Here is a 24561-nt window from a genome sequence, read left to right as displayed (position 1 = left end):
TGTAAAGGTGAGAGAAGGGTGCAAATTGGAAGCAAAGTTGATAAAGTTTTCTAGTTCGGGGCGGGAGCAGGAAACGGCACCGATACAGTCATCAATGTACCGGAAAAAGAGTTGGGGGAGGGGGCCTGAGTAGGACTGGAACAAAGAATGCTCGGCATATCCCACAAAAAGACAGGCATAACTAGGACCCATGCGGGTACCCATAGCGACACCTTTTACTTGAAGGAAATGCATGGAGTTGAAGGAGGAGTTGTTCAATGTGAGAACAAGTTCAGCCATGCGGAGGAGGGTGTTGGTGGATGGGGACTGGTTGGGCCTCTGTTCCAGGAAGAAGCGGAGAGCCCTCAAACCATCCTGGTGGGGGATGGAGGTGTAGAGCGATTGGGCATCCATAGTGAAGAGGAGGCGGTTGGGACCAGGAAACTGGAAATTGTCAAAATGACGTAGGGCGTCAGAAGAGTCACGGATGTAGGTGGGAAGAACTGGACCAGCGGAGAAAAGATAGAGTCTAGATTGGAAGAAATAAGTTCAGTTGGGCAGGAGCAGGCTGACACAATGGGTCTGCCGGGACAGTCCCGTTTGTGGATTTTGGGAAGGAGTTAGAAGCGGGCTGTCCGGGGTTACGGGACTATGAGTTTGGAAGCTGCAGAGGGAAGATCTCCAGAGGAGATGAGGTCAGTGACAGTCCTTTGGACGGTGGCTTGATGTTCGGTAGTGGGGTCATGGTCCAGAGGGAGGTAGGAAGAGGTGTCTGTGAGTTGGCGTTGAGCTTCTGCAAGGTAGAGGTCGGTACGCCATACAACAACAGCACCACCCTTGTCTGCAGGTTTGATGACCATGTCGGGGTTAGACCTGAGAGAACGCAGTGCCTCAAGTTCAGAGGGGGACAGGTTAGAGTGAGTGAGGGGGGCAGAGAAATTGAGACGACCAATGTCTCGCCGACAGTTTTCAATGATGAGATCAAGAGCGGGTAAGAGGCCAGGGTGAGGGGTCCTGGTAGAGGGAGAATGCTGGAGGCGGGTGAATGGGTCTGCTGGTCGGGGGGAGGACTCCTGGTCGAAGAAGTGAGCCCGGAGGCGGAGGCGACGGAAGAAGAGCTCAACGTCATGCCGAGCGCGAAATTCATTGAGGTGGGGGCGTAAGGGGATAAAACTGAGACCTTTGCTGAGTACAGAACGCTCAGCATCAGAGAGAGGGAGGTCAGAGGGTATAGTGAATACACGGCAAGGGGTCAGATCAGAAGGGGTGGGGTCAGTTGGAGGTGAAGCGGAAGGAGGATCTGGAGGGGCATTAGTCCCCATCAGCTGCTGGAGCTTGCGTTCCTTAACACCTGAAAGGAAGAAAAAAAGTTTTTTGTTAATGCGTGGGATGAGACGCAAGATGAGATGAAACTGCGGATCAGAACAGATTTGAGATAAGGTGAGACGGTGCTGCTGGAGAGAGAGGTCCAGTGTGTGCATATGGCGGCGCATAGCACTGAGTGTGGATCTCAGGATGCGGCGAGAGTAGCAGTCCGAGGAACGTTGTATTTCTCGGAGATACCTGTGATCCAGGGTGGTTTCAAAGCATGATGGGTGAAACTGCAGTTGGAATCCACGTGGAATCAGTCGGAGCCGGAGACAGTCACTGAGGAAAGAGATGTGGCTGTGAAAACGAGTTTTGGGAGATACCTTATCAAACACCAGGAGGGAAATAGAAAGCAATGAAGGTGAACAAGGTAAAAGAGACAGACGAAAATCCCGTCGGAGAGAGGAGCACAACTTCTTCAAGGTAGGCATTCCTGGAAGAGAAGTGGCAGTGAATTAGACACTAAAATAAAAGCAAAATACTGCGGATGCTGGAAATCTGAAACAAAAACAAGAAATGCTGGATTCACTCAGCAGGTCTGGCAGCATCTGTAGAAAGAGAAGCAGAGTTAACGTTTCGTTTCAGTGACCCTTCTTCGGAACTGACAAATATTAGAAAAGTCACAGATTATAAACAAGTGAGGTGGGGTTGGGCAAGAGATAACAAAGGAGAAGGTGCAGATTGGACCAGGCCACATAGCTGACTAAAAGGTCACGGAGCAAAGGCAAACAATATGTTAATGGTGTGTTGAAAGACAAAGCATAAGTACAGATTAGGTGTGAATATACTGAATATTGAACATCAGCAAGTGCAAACCTGAAGAAGAACAACCTGAAAAAAAACAGTGGGGAAGCAAACTGAACAAACTAAGATGAAATGAAATAAATGCAAAAAAAGATTGTAAAAAATGTAAAAAGGAATGCAAAAAAAAGGAAGAAAAAATAACTAAAAATGACTAAAAATGAAAGTAAAGTGGGGGGCTGTCATGCTCTGAAATTATTGAACTCAATGTTCAGTCCGGCAGGCTGTGGAGTGCCTAATCGATAGATGAGATGCTGTTCCTCGAGCTTGCGTTGATGTTCACTGGAACACTGCAGCAATCCCAGGACAGAGATGTGAGCATGAGAGCAGAGGGGAGTGTTGAAATGGCACGCAACCGGAAGCTCAGGGTCCTGCTTGAAGACTGAGCGGAGATGTTCCGCAAAGCGGTCACCCAGTCTGCGCTTGGTCTCCCCAATGTAGAGGAGACCACACTGTGAGCAGCGAATACAGTATACTACATTGAAAGAAGTACAAGTAAATCGCTGGTTCACCTGAAAGGAGTGTTTGGGGCCTGGGATAGTGAGGAGAGAGGAGGTAAATGGGCAGGTATTACAACTCCTGCGATTGCAAGGGAAGGTGCCCTGGGACGGGGACGAGGTGGTGGGGGTAATGGAGGAGTGGACCAGGGTGTCGCGGAGGGAACGATCCCTTCGGAATGCTGACAGGGGAAGGGAGGGGAAGATGCTACAGGTAGTGGCATCAGGCTGGAGGTGACGAAAATGGTGGAGGATGATCCTTTGGATATGTAGGCTGGAGGGATGAAAAGTGAGGACAAGGGGAACCCTGTCACGGTTCTGGGAGGGAGGGGATGGGGTGAGCGTAGAGGTGCGGGGAATGCGTCGGACACGGATGAGGGCCCTGTCAACCACAGTGGGGGGAAATCCAAGGTTGAGGAAAAAGGAGGTCATATCAGAAGCACCGTCATGGAAGGTAGCATCATCAGAGCAGATGCGTCGGAGACGGAGAAACTGGGAGAATGGAATGGAGTCCTTACAGGAGGTAGGGTGTGAAGAAGTGTAGTCGAGATAGCACTGGGAGTCAGTGGACTTATAATGGATATTGGTAGACAACCTATCCCCAGAGATGGAGACAGAGAAGTCGAGGAAGGGAAGGGAAGTGTCAGAGATGGACCATGTAAAGGTGAGAGAAGGGTGGAAATTGCAAGCAAAGTTGTTGATAGGAATACGGGATTAGTGTAGGATTAGTATAAATGGGTGGTTGATGGTCGGCACAGACTCGGTGGGCCGAAGAGCCTGTTTCAGTGCTGTATCTCTAAACTAAACTAAATACTGACACCTAGTGTCACAGACACAAACTGATACACAGCAACAAAGACACACACTTCCACCAAGTAACAAAGACATACACTGACACCCAGTAACACAGACACACACGGACACTAAGTAACAAAGACACACACTTACAACGAGTAACACAGACACACACTGACACCCAGTAACACAAACAAATACACTGACACCAAGTAACACAGACACACACTGACACCCAGTAACAAAGACATACACTGACACCCAGTAACACAGACACACACGGACACTAAGTAACAAAGACACACACTTACAACGAGTAAAACAGACACACACTGACACCCAGTAACACAAACAAACACACTGACACCCAATAGCACAGACACACACTGACACCAAGTAACAAAGACATACTCTGACACCCAGTAACAAACACATACTCTGACACCCAGTAACACAGACACACACTGACACCTAGTAACACAAACAAACACACTGACACCCAGTAACACAGACATAAACTGACACCAAGTAACAAAGACATACACTTTCACCAAGTAACACAGACACACACTGACACCCAGTAACACAGACATACACTTACACCATGTAACACAGACATACACTGACACCAAGCAACAAAGACATACACTGATACCCAGTAACACAGGCGCACACTGGGGGCGGTGCGTGGGGGCACATTGGCGCAATTGATAGCACCGCAGCCTCACAGCTCCAGGGACCCGGGTTCGATTCTGGGTACTTCCTGTGCGGATTTTGCAAGTTCTCCCTGTGTCTGCGTGGGTTTCCTCCCGGTGATCCTGTTTCCTCCCACATGCCAAAGACTTGCAGGTTGATAGGTTAATTGGCCATCATAAATTGCCCCTAATACAGGTAGGTGGTAGGGAAATATATAGGGATAGGTGGGGATGTGATAGGAATACGGGATTAGTGTAGGATTAGTGTAAATGGGTGGCTGATGGTCGGCACAGACTCGGTCGGCCGAAAGGCCTGTTTAAGTGCTATATCTCTAAACTAAACTAAATACTGACAACTAGTGTCACAGACACACACTGACACCCAGTACCATAAACAAACACACACTGACACCCAGTGACACAGAGAAACACTGATACACAGTAACAAAGACATACACTGACACCAAGTAACACAGACACACACTGACACCAAGTAACAAAGACATACACTGACACCAAGTAACAAAGACATACTGATACCCAGTAACACAGACACACACTTACACCAAGTAACAAAGACATACACTGACACCCAGTAACACAGACACACACGGACACCAAGTAACAAAGACACACACTTACACCAAGTAACACAGACACACACTGACACCCAGTAACACAAACAAGCACACTTACACCAAGTAACACAGACATACACTGACACCAAGTCACACAGACATACACTGATACCAAGTCACAAAGACTTACACTGATGCCCAGTAACACAGACACACACTGACACCAAGTATCAAAGACATACACTGACACCAAGTAACAAAGATACACACTTACACCAAGTAACAAAGACACACACTTACAACAAGTAACACAGACATACACTGACACCAAGTAACAAAGACAGACAATTACACCAAGTAACAAAGACATACACTTACACCAAGTATTTTGACATACACTGACACCAAGTAACAAAGACATACACTGATACCCAGTAGCACAGACACACACTTACATCAAGTAACAAAGAAATACACTGACACCAAGTAACAAAGACACACACTGACACCAACTAACAAAGACAGACAATTACACCAAGTAACAAAGACATACACTTACACCAAGTATTTTGACATACACTGAAACCAAGTAACAAAGACATACACTGATACCCAGTAACACAGACACACACTTACACCAAGTAACAAAGACATGCACTTACACCAAGTAACAAAGACAAACACTTACACCAAGTAACACAGACATACAATGACACCAATTAACAAAGAAATGCACTGATACCCAGTAACACAGACACACACTTACACCAGGTAAAAAAGACAGACACTGATACTCAGTAGCACAGACACACACTTACACCAAGTAACAAAGACATACACTGACACCCAGTAACAAAGACATACACTGACACCCAGTAACACAGACACACACGGACACTAAGTAACAAAGACAAACACTTACACCAAGTAACACAGACATACAATGACACCAAGTAACAAAGAAATGCACTGATACCCAGTAACACAGACACACGCTTACACCAAGTAAAAAAGACATACTCTGACACCCAGTAACAAACACATACTCTGACACCCAGTAACACATACACACACTGACACCCAGTAACAAAGACATACACTGACACCCAGTAACACAGACACACACGGACACTAAGTAACAAAGACACACACTTACAACGAGTAACACAGACACACACTGACACCCAGTAACACAAACAAACACACTGACACCCAGTAGCACAGACACACACTGACACCAAGTAACAAAGACATACTCTGACACCCAGTAACAAACACATACTCTGACACCCAGTAACACAGACACACACTGACACCCAGTAACACAAACAAACACACTGACACCCAGTAACACAGACACACACTGACATCCAGTAACACAACAAACACACTGACACCAAGTAACACAGACATAAACTGACACCAAGTAACAAAGACATACACTGACACCCAGTAACACAGACACACACGGACATCAAGTAACAAAGACATACACTTACACCAAGTAACACAGACACACACTGACACCCAGTAACACAGACATACACTTACACCATGTAACACAGACATACACTGACACCAAGCAACAAAGACATACACTGATACCCAGTAACACAGGCACACACTGGGGGCGGGGCGTGGGGGCACATTGGCGCAATTGCTAGCACCGCAGCCTCACAGCTCCGGGGACCCGGGTTCGATTCTGGGTACTGTCTGTGCGGAGTTTGCAAGTTCTCCCTGTGTCTGCGTGGGATTCCTCCCGGTGCTCCGGTTTCCTCCCACATGCCAAAGACATGCAGGTTGATAGGTTAATTGGCCATCATAAATTGCCCCTAATATAGGTAGGTGGTAGGGAAATATATAGGGATAGGTGGGGATGTGATAGGAATACGGGATTAGTGTAGGATTAGTGTAAATGGGTAGCTGATGGTCGGCACAGACTCGGTGGGCCGAAAGGCCTGTTTAAGTGCTGTATCTCTAAACTAAACTAAATACTGACAACTACTGTCACAGACACACACTGACACCCAGTACCATAAACAAACACACACTGACACCCAGTGACACAGAGAAACACAGATACACAGTAACAAAGACATACACTGACACCAAGTAACACAGACACACACTGACACCAAGTAACAAAGACATACACTGACACCAAGTAACAAAGACATACTGATACCCAGTAACACAGACACAAACTTACACCAAGTAACAAAGACATACACTGACACCCAGTAACACAGACACACACGGACACCAAGTAACAAAGACACACACTTACACCAAGTAACAAAGACACACACTGACACCCAGTAACACAAACAAGCACACTGACACCAAGTAACACAGACATACACTGACACCAAGTCACACAGAAATACACTGATACCAAGTCACAAAGACTTACACTGATGCCCAGTAACACAGACACACACTGACACCAAGTATCAAAGACATACACTGACACCAAGTAACAAAGATACACACTTACACCAAGTAACAAAGACACACACTTACAACAAGTAACACAGACATACACTGACACCAAGTAACAAAGACAGACAATTACACCAAGTAACAAAGACATACACTTACACCAAGTATTTTGACATCCACTGACACCAAGTAACAAAGACATACACTGATACCCAGTAGCACAGACACACACTTACATCAAGTAACACAGACACACACTTACACCAAGTAAAAAAGACAGACACTGATACCCAGTAACAAAGACACACACTGACACCAAGTAACAAAGACATACACTGACACCAAGTAACAAAGACACACACTGACACCAACTAACAAAGACAGACAATTACACCAAGTAACAAAGACATACACTTACACCAAGTATTTTGACATACACTGAAACCAAGTAACAAAGACATACACTGATACCCAGTAACACAGACCAACACTTACACCAAGTAACACAGACATACAATGACACCAAGTAACAAAGAAATGCACTGATACCCAGTAACACAGACACACACTTACACCAAGTAAAAAAGACAGACACTGATAATCAGTAACACAGACACACACTTACACCAAGTAACAAAGACATACACTGACACCCAGTACCAAAGACATACACTGACACGCAGTAACACAGACACACACTTACACCAAGTAAAAAAGACACACACTGACGCCCAGTAACACAAACAAACACACTGACACCAAGTAACACAGACATACACAGACACCAAGTAACAAAGACATACACTGATACCCAGTAACACAGGCACACAATGGGAGGGGTGGGGGGGGGGGGAGTTGGGCACATTGGCGCAGTGGTTACCACCGCAGCCTCACAGCTCCAGTGACCCGGGTTCGTTTCTGGGTAGTGCCTGTGCGGTGTTTGCAATTTATCCCTGTGTCTGCGTGGGTTTCTTCCCGGTGCTCCGGTTTCCTCCCACATGCCAGAGACTTGCAGGTTGATAGGTTAATTGGCCATCATAAATTGCCCCTAGTATAGGTAGGTGGTAGGGAAATACACAGGGATAGGTGGGGATGTGATAGGAATACGGGATTAGTGCAGGATTAGTGTAAATGCGTGGTTGATGGTCGGCACAGACTCGGTGGGCCGAAGGGCCTGTTTAAGTGCTGTATCTCTGAACTAAACTAAATACTGACACCTAGTGTCACATACACACACTGACACCCAGTAACACAAACAAACACACACTGACACCCAGGAACACAGAGAAAAACTGATACACAGTAACAATTACATGCACTGACACCAAGTAACACAGACACACACTGACTCCCAGTAAAAAAGGCATACACTGACACCAACTCACAAAGACATACACTGATACCAAGTCACAAAGACAGACACTGATGCCCAGTAACAAAGACACACACTTACACCAAGTAACACAGACATACACTGACACCAAGTAACAAAGACAGACAATTACACCAAGTAACAAAGACATACACTTACACCAAGTATTTTGACACACATTTACACCAAGTAACAAAGACATACACTGACACCAAGTCACAAAGACACACACTGATACCCAGTAACAGAGACACACACTGACACCCAGTTAGAAACACACACTGACCCCCAGTAACACAAACACACACTGACCCCCAGTAACACAGACATGCACTGACACAAAGTAACACAGACGCACACTGACACCTAGTAACAAAGACATACACTGACATCAAGTAACAAAGACATACACTGATACCAAGTCACAAAGACAGACACTGATGCCCAGTAACACAGACACACACTTACACCAATTAACAAAGACAGACACTGATACCCAGTAACACAGACACACACTTACACCAAGTAACACAGACACACACTGACACCCAGTAACAAAGACATACACTGACACCAAGTAACACAGACACACACTGACACCCAGTAACACAGACACACACTTACACCCATTAACACAGACACACACGGACACCAAGTAACAAAGACACACACTTACACCAAATAACACAGACGCACACTGACACCCAGTAACACAAACAAAGACACTGACACCAAGTAACACAGACATACACTGACACCAAGTAACAAATACATGCACTGATACCCAGGAAGACAGGCACACGTTGGGGGGGGTGGGGGGGGGGGGTGGCACATTGGCGCAGTGGTTAGCACCGCATCCTCACAGCTCCAGGGACACGGGTTCGATTCTGGGTACTGCCTGTGCGGAGTTTGCAAGTTCTCCCTGTGTCTGCGTGGGTTTCCTCCGGGTGCTCCTGTTTCCTCCCACATGCCAAAGACTTGCATGTTGATAGGTTAATTGGCCATTATAAATTGCCCCTAGTATAGGTAGGTGGTAGGGAAATATATAGGGACCGGTGGGGAAGTGATAGGAATACGGGATTAGTGTAGGATTAGGGTAAATGGGTTGTTGAAGGTCGGCACAGAATCTGTGGTTCGAAAGTGCTGTATCTCTAAAATAAACAAAATACGGACACCTAGTGTCACAGACACACACTGACACCCAGTGCCACAAACAAACACACACTGACACACAGTAACAGAGAGAAACACTGATACACAGTAACAAAGACATACACTGACACCAAGTAACACAGACACACACTGACACCCAGGAAAAAAGACATACACTGAAACCAAGTCACAAAGACATACACTGATACCAAGTCACAAAGACATACACTGATGCCTAGTAACAGAGACACACACAGACACCAAATAGCAAAGACATACACTGACACAAAGTAACAAAGACATACACTTACACCAAGTAACAAAGACACACACTTACACCAAGTAACACAGACATACACTGACACCAAGTAACAAAGACAGACAATTACACAAAGTAACAAAGACATACACTTACACCAAGTATTTTGACATACACTGACACCAAGTAACAAAGACATACACTGATACCCAGTAACACAGACACAGACTTACACCAAGTAACACAGACACACACTGACACCCAGTAACAAAGACATACACTGACACCCAGTAACACAGACACACACGGACACCAAGTAACAAAGACACACACTTACACCAAGTAACACAGACACACACTGACACCCAGTAGCACAAACAAACACACTGACACCAAGTAACACAGACATACGCTGACACCAAGTCACAAAGACATACACTGATACCAAGTCACAAAGAGATACACTGATGCCCAGTAACACAGACACACACTGACACCAAGTAACAAAGACATACAATGACACCAAGTAGCAAAGATATACACTTACACCAAGTAACAAAGACACACTCTTACACCAAGTAACACAGACATACACTGACACCAAGTAACAAAGACAGACAATTACACCAAGTAACAAAGACATACACTTACACCAAGTATTTTGACATACACTGACACCAAGTAACAAAGACATACACTGATACCCAGTAACACAGACACAGACTTACACCAAGTAACACAGACACACACTGACACCAAGTAACAAAGACATACACTGACACCCAGTAACACAGACACACACGGACACCAAGTAACAAAGACACACACTTACACCAAGTAACACAGACACACACTGACACCCAGTAGCACAAACAAACACACTGACACCAAGTAACACAGACATACGCTGACACCAAGTCACAAAGACATACACTGATACCAAGTCACAAAGAGATACACTGATGCCCAGTAACACAGACACACACTGACACCAAGTAACAAAGACATACAATGACACCAAGTAGCAAAGATATACACTTACACCAAGTAACAAAGACACACCCTTACACCAAGTAACACAGACATACATTGTCACCAAGTTCCAAAGACAGACAATTACACCAAGGAACAAAGACATACACTTACACCAAGTATTTTAACATAGACTGACACCAAGTAACAAAGACATACACTGATACCCAGTAACACAGACACACACTTACACCAAGTAACACAGACACACACTTACACCAAGTAAAAAAGACAGACAATGATACCCAGTAACACAGACACACACTTACACCAAGTAACAAAGACATACACTGACACCCAGTAACAAAGACATACACTGACACCAAGTCACAAAGACATACACTGATACCAAATAACAAAGACATACACTGCTCAGCATAGTGGGGAAAGTCTTTGCTCGAGTCGCTCTGAACAGGCTCCAGAAGCTGGCCGAGCGCGTCTACCCTGAGGCACAGTGTGGCTTTCGTGCAGAGAAATCGACTATTTACATGCTGTTCTCCCTTCGTCAGATACAGGAGAAATGCCGTGAACAACAGATGCCCCTCTACATTGCTTTCATTGATCTCACCAAAGCCTTTGACCTCGTCAGCAGACGTGGTCTCTTCAGACTACTAGAAAAGATCGGATGTCCACCAAAGCTACTAAGTATCATCACCTCATTCCATGACAATATGAAAGGCACAATTCAACATGGTGGCTCCTCATCAGAGCCCTTTCCTATCCTGAGTGGTGTGAAACAGGGCTGTGTTCTCGCACCCACACTTTTTGGGATTTTCTTCTCCCTGCTGCTTTCACATGCGTGCAAATCCTCTGAAGAAGGAATTTTCCTCCACACAAGATCAGGGGGCAGGTTGTTCAACCTTGCCCGTCTAAGAGCGAAGTCCAAAGTACGGAAAGTCCTCATCAGAGAACTCCTCTTTGCTGACGATGCTGCTTTAACATCTCACACTGAAGAATGCCTGCAGAGTCTCATCGACAGGTTTGCGTCTGCCTGCAATGAATTTGGCCTAACCATCAGCCTCAAGAAAACGAACATCATGGGGCAGGATGTCAGAAATGCTCCATCCATCAATATTGGCGACCACGCTCTGGAAGTGGTTCAAGAGTTCACCTACCTAGGCTCAACTATCGCCAGTAACCTGTCTCTAGATGCAGAAATCAACAAGCGCATGGGTAAGGCTTCCACTGCTATGTCCAGACTGGCCAAGAGAGTGTGGGAAAATGGCGCACTGACACGGAACACAAAAGTCCGAGTGTATCAGGCCTGTGTCCTCAGTACCTTGCTCTACGGCAGCGAGGCCTGGACAACGTATGCCAGCCAAGAGCGACGTCTCAATTCATTCCATCTTCGCTGCCTTCGGAGAATACTTGGCATCAGGTGGCAGGACTATATCTCCAACACAGAAGTCCTTGAAGCGGCCAACACCCCCAGCTTATACACACTACTGAGTCAGCGGCGCTTGAGATGGCTCGGCCATGTGAGCCGCATGGAAGATGGCAGGATCCCCAAAGACACATTTTGCAGCGAGCTCGCCACTGGTATCAGACCCACCGGCCGTCCATGTCTCCGTTATAAAGACGTCTGCAAACGCGACATGAAATCGTGTGACATTGATCACAAGTCGTAGGAATCAGTTGCCAGCATTCGCCAGAGCTGGCGGGCAGCCATAAAGACAGGGCTAAATTGTGGCGAGTCGAAGAGACTTAGTAGTTGGCAGGAAAAAAGACAGAGGCGCAAGGGGAGAGCCAACTGTGCAACAGCCCCAACAAACAAATTTCTCTGCAGCACCTGTGGAAGAGCCTGTAACTCCAGAATTGGCCTTTATAGCCACTCCAGGCGCTGCTTCACAAACCACTGACCACCTCCAGGCGCGTATCCATTGTCTCTCGAGATAAGGAGGCCCAAAAGAAAGAAAAGAAAAAAAGAAAGACACTGACACCAAGTACCAAAGACATACACTTACACCAAGTAACAAAGACACACACTTCCACGAAGTAACACAGACATACACTGACACCAAGGAACAAAGACAGACAATTACACCAAGTAACAAAGACATACACTTATACCAAGTATTTTGACATACACTGACACCAAGTAACAAAGACATACACTGATACCCAGTAACACGGACACAGACTTACACCAAGTAACACAGACACACACTGACACCAAGTAACAAAGACATACACAGACACCCTGTAACACAGACACACACGGACACCAAGTAACAAAGACACACACTTACACCAAGTAACACAGACACACACTGACACCCAGTAGCACAAACAAACACACTGACACCAAGTAACACAGACATACGCTGACACCAAGTCACAAAGGCATACACTGATACCAAGTCACAAAGACATACACTGATGCCCAGTAACACAGACATAAACAGACACCAAGAAATAAAGACATACACTGACACCAAGTAGGGAAATATATGGGGACCGGTGGGGATGTGATAGGAATACGGGATTAGTGCAGGATTAGGATAAATGGGTTGTTGATGGTCGGCACAGACTCGGTGCGCCGAAGGGCCTGTTTCAGTGCTGTATCTCCAAAATAAGCAAAATACTGACACCTAGTGTCACAGACACACACTGACACCCAGTGCCACAAACAAACACACACTGACACCCAGTAACACAGAGAAACACTGATACACAGTAACAAAGACAGACACTGACACCATGTAACACAGACACACACTGACACCCAGTAAAAAATGTCATACACTGACACCAAGTCACAAAGACATACACTGATACCAAGTCACAAAGACATACACTGATGCCCAGTAACACAGACATAAACAGACACCAAGTAACAAAGACATGCACTTACACCAAGTAACAAAGACACACACTTACACCAGGTAACACAGACATACACTGACACCAAGTAACAAAGACAGACAATTACAACAAGTACCAAAGACATACACTGACACCCAGTAAAACAGACACACACGGACACCAAGTAACACAGACACACACTGACACCCAGTAACACAAACAAACACACTGACACCAAGTAACACAGACATACACTGACACCAAGTCACAAAGACATACACTGATACCAAGTCACAAAGACATACACTGATGCCCAGTAACACAGACACACACTGACACCAAGTAACAAAGACATACACTGACACCAAGTAACAAAGATATCCACTTACACCAAGTAACAAAGACATACACTTACACCAAGTATTTTGACATACACTGACACCAAGTAACAAAGACATACATACACTGATACCCAGTAACACAGACACACACTTACATCAAGTAACACAGACACACACTTACACCAAGTAAAAAAGACAGACACTGATACCCAGTAACACAGACACACACTGACACCAAGTAACAAAGACAAACACTGACACCAAGTAACAAAGACATACACTTACACGAAGTAACAAAGACACACACTTACACCAAGTAACACAGACATACACTGACACCAACTAACAAAGACAGACAATTACACCAAGTAACAAAGACATACACTTGCACCAAGTATTTTGACACACACTGAAACCAAGTAACAAAGATATGCACTGATACCCAGTAACACAGACACACACTTACACCAAGTAACAAAGACATACACTTACACCAAGTAACAAAGACAAACACTTACAGCAAGTAACACTGACATACACTGACACCAAGTATTTTGACATACAGTGACACGAAGTAACAAAGACATACACTGATACCCAGTAACACAGACATACAATGACACCAAGTAACAAAGACATGCACTGATACCCAGTAACAAAGACACACACTAACACCAAGTAACAAAGACATAAACTGACACCCAGTAACAAAGACATACACTGACACCCAGTAACACAGACACCCACGGACACCACGTAACAAAGACACACTCTTACACCAAGTAACACAGACACACACTGACTCCCAGTAACACAAACAAACACAGTGACACCAAGTAACACAGACATACACTGACACCAAGTAACAAAGACATACACAGACACCCTGTAACACAGACACACACGGACACCAAGTAACAAAGACACACACTTACACCAAGTAACACAGACACACACTGACACCCAGTAGCACAAACAAACACACTGACACCAAGTAACACAGACATACGCTGACACCAAGTCACAAAGACATACACTGATACCAAGTCACAAAGACATACACTGATGCCCAGTAACACAGACATAAACAGACACCAAGAAATAAAGACATACACTGACACCAAGTAGGGAAATATATGGGGACCGGTGGGGATGTGATAGGAATACGGGATTAGTGCAGGATTAGGATAAATGGGTTGTTGATGGTCGGCACAGACTCGGTGCGCCGAAGGGCCTGTTTCAGTGCTGTATCTCCAAAATAAGCAAAATACTGACACCTAGTGTCACAGACACACACTGACACCCAGTGCCACAAACAAACACACACTGACACCCAGTAACACAGAGAAACACTGATACACAGTAACAAAGACAGACACTGACACCATGTAACACAGACACACACTGACACCCAGTAAAAAATGTCATACACTGACACCAAGTCACAAAGACATACACTGATACCAAGTCACAAAGACATACACTGATGCCCAGTAACACAGACATAAACAGACACCAAGTAACAAAGACATGCACTTACACCAAGTAACAAAGACACACACTTACACCAGGTAACACAGACATACACTGACACCAAGTAACAAAGACAGACAATTACAACAAGTACCAAAGACATACACTGACACCCAGTAAAACAGACACACACGGACACCAAGTAACACAGACACACACTGACACCCAGTAACACAAACAAACACACTGACACCAAGTAACACAGACATACACTGACACCAAGTCACAAAGACATACACTGATACCAAGTCACAAAGACATACACTGATGCCCAGTAACACAGACACACACTGACACCAAGTAACAAAGACATACACTGACACCAAGTAACAAAGATATCCACTTACACCAAGTAACAAAGACATACACTTACACCAAGTATTTTGACATACACTGACACCAAGTAACAAAGACATACATACACTGATACCCAGTAACACAGACACACACTTACATCAAGTAACACAGACACACACTTACACCAAGTAAAAAAGACAGACACTGATACCCAGTAACACAGACACACACTGACACCAAGTAACAAAGACAAACACTGACACCAAGTAACAAAGACATACACTTACACGAAGTAACAAAGACACACACTTACACCAAGTAACACAGACATACACTGACACCAACTAACAAAGACAGACAATTACACCAAGTAACAAAGACATACACTTGCACCAAGTATTTTGACACACACTGAAACCAAGTAACAAAGATATGCACTGATACCCAGTAACACAGACACACACTTACACCAAGTAACAAAGACATACACTTACACCAAGTAACAAAGACAAACACTTACAGCAAGTAACACTGACATACACTGACACCAAGTATTTTGACATACAGTGACACGAAGTAACAAAGACATACACTGATACCCAGTAACACAGACATACAATGACACCAAGTAACAAAGACATGCACTGATACCCAGTAACAAAGACACACACTAACACCAAGTAACAAAGACATAAACTGACACCCAGTAACAAAGACATACACTGACACCCAGTAACACAGACACCCACGGACACCACGTAACAAAGACACACTCTTACACCAAGTAACACAGACACACACTGACTCCCAGTAACACAAACAAACACAGTGACACCAAGTAACACAGACATACACTGACACCAAGTAACAAAGACATACACTGATACCCAGTAACACAGGCACACACTGGGAGGGTGGGGCGGGGGTGTGGGGGGGGGGAGGGGTAGCACATTGGCGCAGTGGTTAGCACCGCAGCCTCACAGCTCCAGCGACCCCGGTTCGATTCTGGGTACTGCCTGTGCGGAGTTTGCAACTTCTCCCTGTGTCTGCGTGGGTTTCCTCCGGGTGCTCCGGTTTCCTCCTACATGCCAAAGACTTGCATGTTGATAGGTTAATTGGCCATTATAAATTGCCCCTAGTATAGGTAGGTGGTAGGGAAATATATAGGGACCGGTGGGGATGTGATAGGAATACGGGATTAGTGCAGGATAAGGATAAATGTGTTGTTGATGGTCGGCACAGACTCGGTGGGCCGAAGGGCCTGTTCAAGTGCTGTATCTCCAAAATAAACAAAATCCTGACACCTAGTGTCACAGACACACACTGACACCCAGTACCACAAACAAACACACACTGCAACCCAGTAACACAGAGAAACACTGATACACAGTAAAAAAGACATACACTGACACCAAGTCACAAAGACATACACTGATACCAAGTCACAAAGACATACACTGATGCCCAGTAACACAGACACACACAGACACCAAGTAACAAAGACATACACTGACACCAAGTTACAAAGACGTACACTTACACCAAGTAACAAAGACACACACTTACACCAGGTAACACAGACATACACTGACACCAAGTAACAAAGACAGACAATTTCAACAAGTAACAAAGACATACACTTACACCAAGTATATTGACATACACTGACACCAAGTAACAAAGACATACACTGATACCCAGTAACACAGACACGCACTTACACCAAGTAGCAAAGACAGACAATTACAACAAGTAACCAAGACATACACTTACACCAAGTATATTGACATACACTGACACCAAGTAACAAAGACATATACTGATACCCAGTAACACAGACATACACTTACACCAAGTAACAAAGACATACGCTGAAACCCAGTAACACAGACACACACGGACACCAAGTAAGTAAGACACACACTTACACCAAGTAACACAGACACACACTGACACCCAGTAACACAAACAAACACACTGACACCAAGTCACAAAGGCATACACTGATACCCAGTAACACAGACACACACATACACCAAGTAACACAGACACACACTGACACCAAGTAACAAAGACATGCACTGATACCCAGTAACACAGACACACAATTACACCAAGTAAAAAAGACAGACACTGATACCCAGTAACACAGACACTCACTTACACCAAGTAACAAAGACATACACTGATGCCCAGTAACAAAGACACACACTGACACCAAGTAACAAAGAAATACACTGACACCAAGTAACAAAGATATACACTTACACCAAGTAACAAAGACACACACTTACACCAAATAACACAGACATACACTGAAACCAAGTAACAAAGACAGACAATTACACCAAGTAACAAAGACATACACTTACACCAAGTATTTTGACATACACTGACACAAAGTAACAAAGACATACACTGATACCCAGTAACACAGACACACACTTACACCAAGTAACACAGGCACACACTTACACCAAGTAAAAAAGACAGACACTGATACCCAGTAACACAGAAACACACTTACACCAAGTTACAAAGACATACACTGACACCCAGTAACAAAGACATACACTGACACCGAGTAACACAGAGACCCATGGACACCAAGTAACAAGACACACACTTACACCAAGTAACACAGACACACACTGACTCCCAGTAACACAAACAAACAAACTGACACCTAGCAACAAAGACATACACTGATACCCAGTAACACAGGCACACACTGACACCCAGTAAAAAAGACATACACTGACACCAAGTCACAAAGACATACACTGATGCCCAGTAACAAAGACACACACTTACACCAAGTAACAAAGACACACACTGACACAAAGTAACAAAGACAGACAGTTACACCAAGTAACAAAGAGAGACACTGAAACCAAGTATTTTGACATACACTGACACCAAGTAACAAAGACATACACTGATACCCAGTAACACAGACACACCATGACACCAAGTAACACAGACATACACTGACACCAAGTCACAAAGACATACACTGATACCCAGTAACACAGACACACTCTTACACCAAGTAACAAAGACATACACTGATACCCAGTAACACAGACACACCATGACACCAAGTAACACAGACATACGCTGACACCAAGTCACAAAGACATACACTGATACCAAGTCACAAAGACATACACTGATGCCCAGTAACACAGACATAAACAGACACCAAGAAACAAAGACATACACTGACACCAAGTAGGGAAATATATGGGGACCGGTGGGGATGTGATAGGAATACGGGAATCGTGCAGGATTAGTATAAATGGGTGGTTGATGGTTGGCACAGACTCGGTGGGCCGAAGGGCCTGTTTAAGTGCTGTATCTCGAAACTAAACTAAATACTGTAACCTAGTGTCACAGACACACACTGACACCCAGTACCACAAACAAACAAACACTGACACCCAGTAACACAGAGAAACATTGATACACAGGAAAAAAGACATACACTGCCACCAAGTCACAAAGACATACACTGCTACCAAGTCACAAAGACATACACTGATGCCCAGTAACACAGACACTGACTGACACCAAGTAACAAAGACATTCCCTGACACCAAGTAACAAAGACATGCACTGACAAAAAGTAACACAGACACACACTGACACCCAGTAAAAAAGACATACACTGATACCCAGTAACACAGGCACAGGTTGGGGGGGGGGGGGGGGGTGGGGGCACATTGGCGCAGCGGTTAGCACCGCAGCCTCACAGCTCCAGGGACCCGGGATCGATTCTGGGCACTGCCTCTGTGGAGTTTGCAAGTTCTCCCTGTGTCTGCGTGGGTTTCCTCCCGGTGCTCCGGTTTCCTCCCACATGCCAAAGACTTGCAGGTTGATAGGTTAATTGGCCATCATAAATTGCCCCTTGTATAGGTAGGTGGTCGGGAAATATATAGGGATAGTTGGGGATGTGATAGGAATTCGGGATTAGTGCAGGATTAGTATAAATGGGTTGTTGATGGTCGGCACAGACTCGGTGAGCCGAAGGGCCTGTTTCAGTGCTGTGTCTCGAAACTAAACTAAATACTGACATCTAGTGACACAGACACACACTGACACCCAGTCACACAAACAAACACTCACTGACACCCAGTAACACGGAGAAACACTGATACACAGTAACAAAGACATACACTGACACCAAGTAACACAGACACACACTGACACCCAGTAACAAAGACATACACTTTCACCCAGTAACACAGACATACACTTACACCAAGTAACAGAGACACACACTGATACCCAGTAACAAAGACATACACTTACACCAAGTAACAGAGACACACACTGATACCCAGTAACGCAGACACACACTTACACCAAGTAACAAAGACATCCACTGACACCAAGTCACAAAGACATACACTGATGCCCAGTAACAAATACATACGCTTACACCCAGCAACACAGACACACACTGACACCAAGTAACAAAGACATACACTTACACCAAGTAACAGAGACACACACTGATACCCAGTAACGCAGACACACACTTACACCAAGTAACAAAGACATCCACTGACACCAAGTCACAAAGACATACACTGATACCAAGTCACAAATACATACACTGATGCCCAGTAACACAGACACACACTGACACCAAGTAACAAAGACAAACACTGACACCAAGTAACAAAGACGTACATTTACACCAAGTAACAAAGACACACACTTACACCAAGTAACACAGACATACACTGACACCAAGTGACAAAGACAGACAATTACACCTCGTAACACAGACATACACTTACACCAGGTATTTTGACATCCACTGACACCAAGTAACAAAGACATACACTGATACCCAGTAACACAGTCACACTCTGGGGGGGCACATTGGCACAGTGGTTATCACTGAAGCCTCACAGCTCCAGGGACCCGGGTTCGATTCTGGGTACTGCCTGTGCGGAGTTTGCAAGTTATCCCTGTGTCTGCGTGGGTTTCCTCCCGGTGATCCGGTTTCCTCCCACATGCCAAAGACTTGCTGGTTGATAGGTTAATTGGCCATCATAAAAAGCCCCTAGTATAGGCAGGTGGAAGGGAAATATATAGTGATAGGTGGGGATGTGATAGGAATACGGGATTAGTGTAGGATTAGTATAAATGGGTTGTTGATGGTCGGCACAGACTCGGTGGGCCGAAGGGCCTGTTTAAGTGCTGGATCTCTAAACTAAACTAAATACTGACACCTAGTGTCACAGACACACACTGACACCCAGTAACACAAACAAACACACACTGACACCCAGGAACACGGAGAAACACTGACACACAGTAACAAAGACACACACTAACACCAAGTAACAAAGACATACACAGACACCAAGTCACAAAGACAGACACTGATAACCAGTAACACAGACACACACTAACAGCAAGTAACTCAGACATACACTGACACCAAGTGACAAAGACATACACTGATACCCAGTAACACAGACACACACTTACACCAATTAACAAAGACAGTCACTGATACCCAGTAACACAGACACACACTTACACCAAGTAACAAAGAGATACACTGACATCCAGTAACAAAGACATGCACTGACACCCAGTAACACAGACACACACGGACACCAAGTAACAAAGACACAGACTTACACCAAGTAACACAGACACACACTGACACCCAGTAACACAGACACACACTTACACCCATTAACACAGACACACACGGACACCAAGTAACAAAGACACACACTTACGCCAAGTAACACAGACGCACACTGACACACAGTGACACAAACAAACACACACTGACACGCAGTAACACAGAGAACCACTAATAAACAGTAACAAAGACAGACACTGACACCAGGTAACAAAGACATGCACTGACACCAAGTCACAAAGACACACACTTACACCAAGTAACAAAGACAAACACTGACACCCAGTAACACAGACACACAATTACACCCATTAACACAGACACACACGGACACCAAGTATCAAAGACACACACTTACACCAAGTAACACAGACATACACTGACACCAAGTAACAAAGACATACACTGATACGCAGTATCACAGACACACACTTGCACCAAGTAACAAAGACATACACTGACACCAAGTCACAAAGACACACACCGACACCCAGTAACAAAGACATACTTTGAAACAAAGTCACAAAGACAATCACTGATACCCATTAACACAAACAAACACACTGACATCAATTAACACAGACATACACTGACACCAAGTAACAAAGACAGACAATTACACCAAGTAACAAAGACATACACTGACACCAAGTCACAAAGAAACTCACTGACACCCAGTAACAAAGACATGCACTGACACCAAATCACAAAGACATACACTGATACCCAGGAACACAGACACACACTGACACCCAGTAACAAAGACATTCACTAATGCCAAGTCACAAAGTCATACACTGATACCCAGTAACACAGACACACACTGACATCCAGTAACAAAGACATATACTGATACCAAGTCACAAAGACATACACTGATACCCAGTAACACAGACACACACTGACACACAGTAACAAAGACATACACTGATACCCATTAACACAAACATACACTGATACCCAGTAACACAGACACACACTAACACCAAGTAACAAAGACATACACTGACACCAAGTCACAAAGACACACACTGACACCTAGTAACAAAGACATACACTGTCACCAAGTCACAAAAACATACACTGATACCCAGTAACACAGACACACAGTAACACCAAGTAACTCAGACATACACTGACACCAAGTAACAAAGACATACACTGATACCCAGTAACACAGACACACACTTACACCAATTAACAAAGACAGACACTGATACCCAGTAACACAGACACACACTTACACCAAGTAACAAAGACATACACTGACACCCAGTAACAAAGACATACACTGACACCCAGTAACACAGACACACACGGACACCAAGTAACAAAGACACAGACTTACACCAAGTAACACAGACACACACTGCCCCCCAGTAACACAGACACACACTTACACCCATTAACACAGACACACACGGACAGCAAGTAACAAAGACACACACTTACACCAAGTAACACAGACACACACTGACACCTAGTAACACAAACAAAGACACGGACACCAAGTAACATAGACATACACTGACACCAAGTAACAAAGACGTACACTGATACCCAGTGACACAGGCACACGTTGGGGGGGTGGGGGGCACATTGGCGCAGCGGTTAGCACCTCAGCCTCACAGCTCCAGGGACCCGGGTTCGATTCTGGGTACTGCCTGTGCGGAGTTTGCAAGTTCTCCCTGTGTCTGCGTGGGTTTCCTCCGGTGCTCCGGTTTCCTCCCACATGCCAAAGACTTGCAGGTTGATAGGTTAATTGGCCATCATAAATTGCCCCTGGTATAGGCAGGTGGTAGGGAAAGATATAGTGATAGGTGGGGATGTGATAGGAATACGGGATTAGTGTAGGATTAGTATAAAAGGGTTGTTGATGGTCGGCACAGACTCGGTGGGCCGAAGGGCCTGTTTAAGTGCTGTATCACCAAACTAAACTAAATACTGACACCTAGTGTCACAGACAAACACTGACACCCAGTAACACAAACAAACACTCACTGACACCCAGTAACACGGAGAAACACTGAGACACAGTAACAAAGACATACACTGACACCAAGTAACACAGACACACACTGACACCCAGTAAAAAAGACATACACTGACACCAAGTCACAAAGACAAACACTGATACCAAGTCACAAAGGCATACACTGATGCCCAGTAACAAAGACACAAACTATCACCAAGTAACACAGACATAGACTGACAACAAGTAACAAAGACAGATAATTACACCAATTAACAAAGACATACACTGATGCCCAGTAACAAATACACACGCTTACACCCAGTAACACAGACACACACTGACACCAAGTAACAAAGACATACACTTACACCAAGTAACAGAGACACCCACTGATACCCAGTAACGCAGACACACACTTACACCAAGTAACAAAGACATACACTGACACCAAGTCACAAAGACATACACTGATACCAAGTCACAAAGACATACACTGATGCCCAGTAACACAGACACACACTTACACCAAGTAACACAGACATACACTGACACCAAGTGACAAAGACAGACAATTACACCTCGTAACAAAGACATACACTTACACCAGGTATTTTGACATCCACTGACACAAAGTAACAAAGACATACACTGATACCCAGTAACACAATCACACTCTGGGGAGGGGGGGCACATTGGCGCAGTGGTTATCACCGCAGCCTCACAGCTCCAGGGACCCGGGTTCGATTCTGGGTACTGCCTGTGCGGAGTTTGCAAGTTATCCCTGTGTCTGCGTGGGTTTCCTCCCGGTGCTCCGGTTTCCTCCCACATGCCAAAGACTTGCCGGTTGATAGGTTAATTGACCATCATAAAAAGCCCCGAGTATAGGTAGGTGGTAGAGAAATATATAGTGATAGGTGGGGATGTGATAGGAATACGGGATTAGTGTCGGATTAGTATAAATGGGTT

The sequence above is a fragment of the Heterodontus francisci genome, unplaced genomic scaffold, assembly GCF_036365525.1.
Source record: "Heterodontus francisci isolate sHetFra1 unplaced genomic scaffold, sHetFra1.hap1 HAP1_SCAFFOLD_86, whole genome shotgun sequence".
Lineage (NCBI taxonomy): Eukaryota > Metazoa > Chordata > Chondrichthyes > Heterodontiformes > Heterodontidae > Heterodontus > Heterodontus francisci.
The sequence above is the reverse complement of the archived record's forward strand: the minus strand, read 5'-3'. Positions refer to the sequence as shown.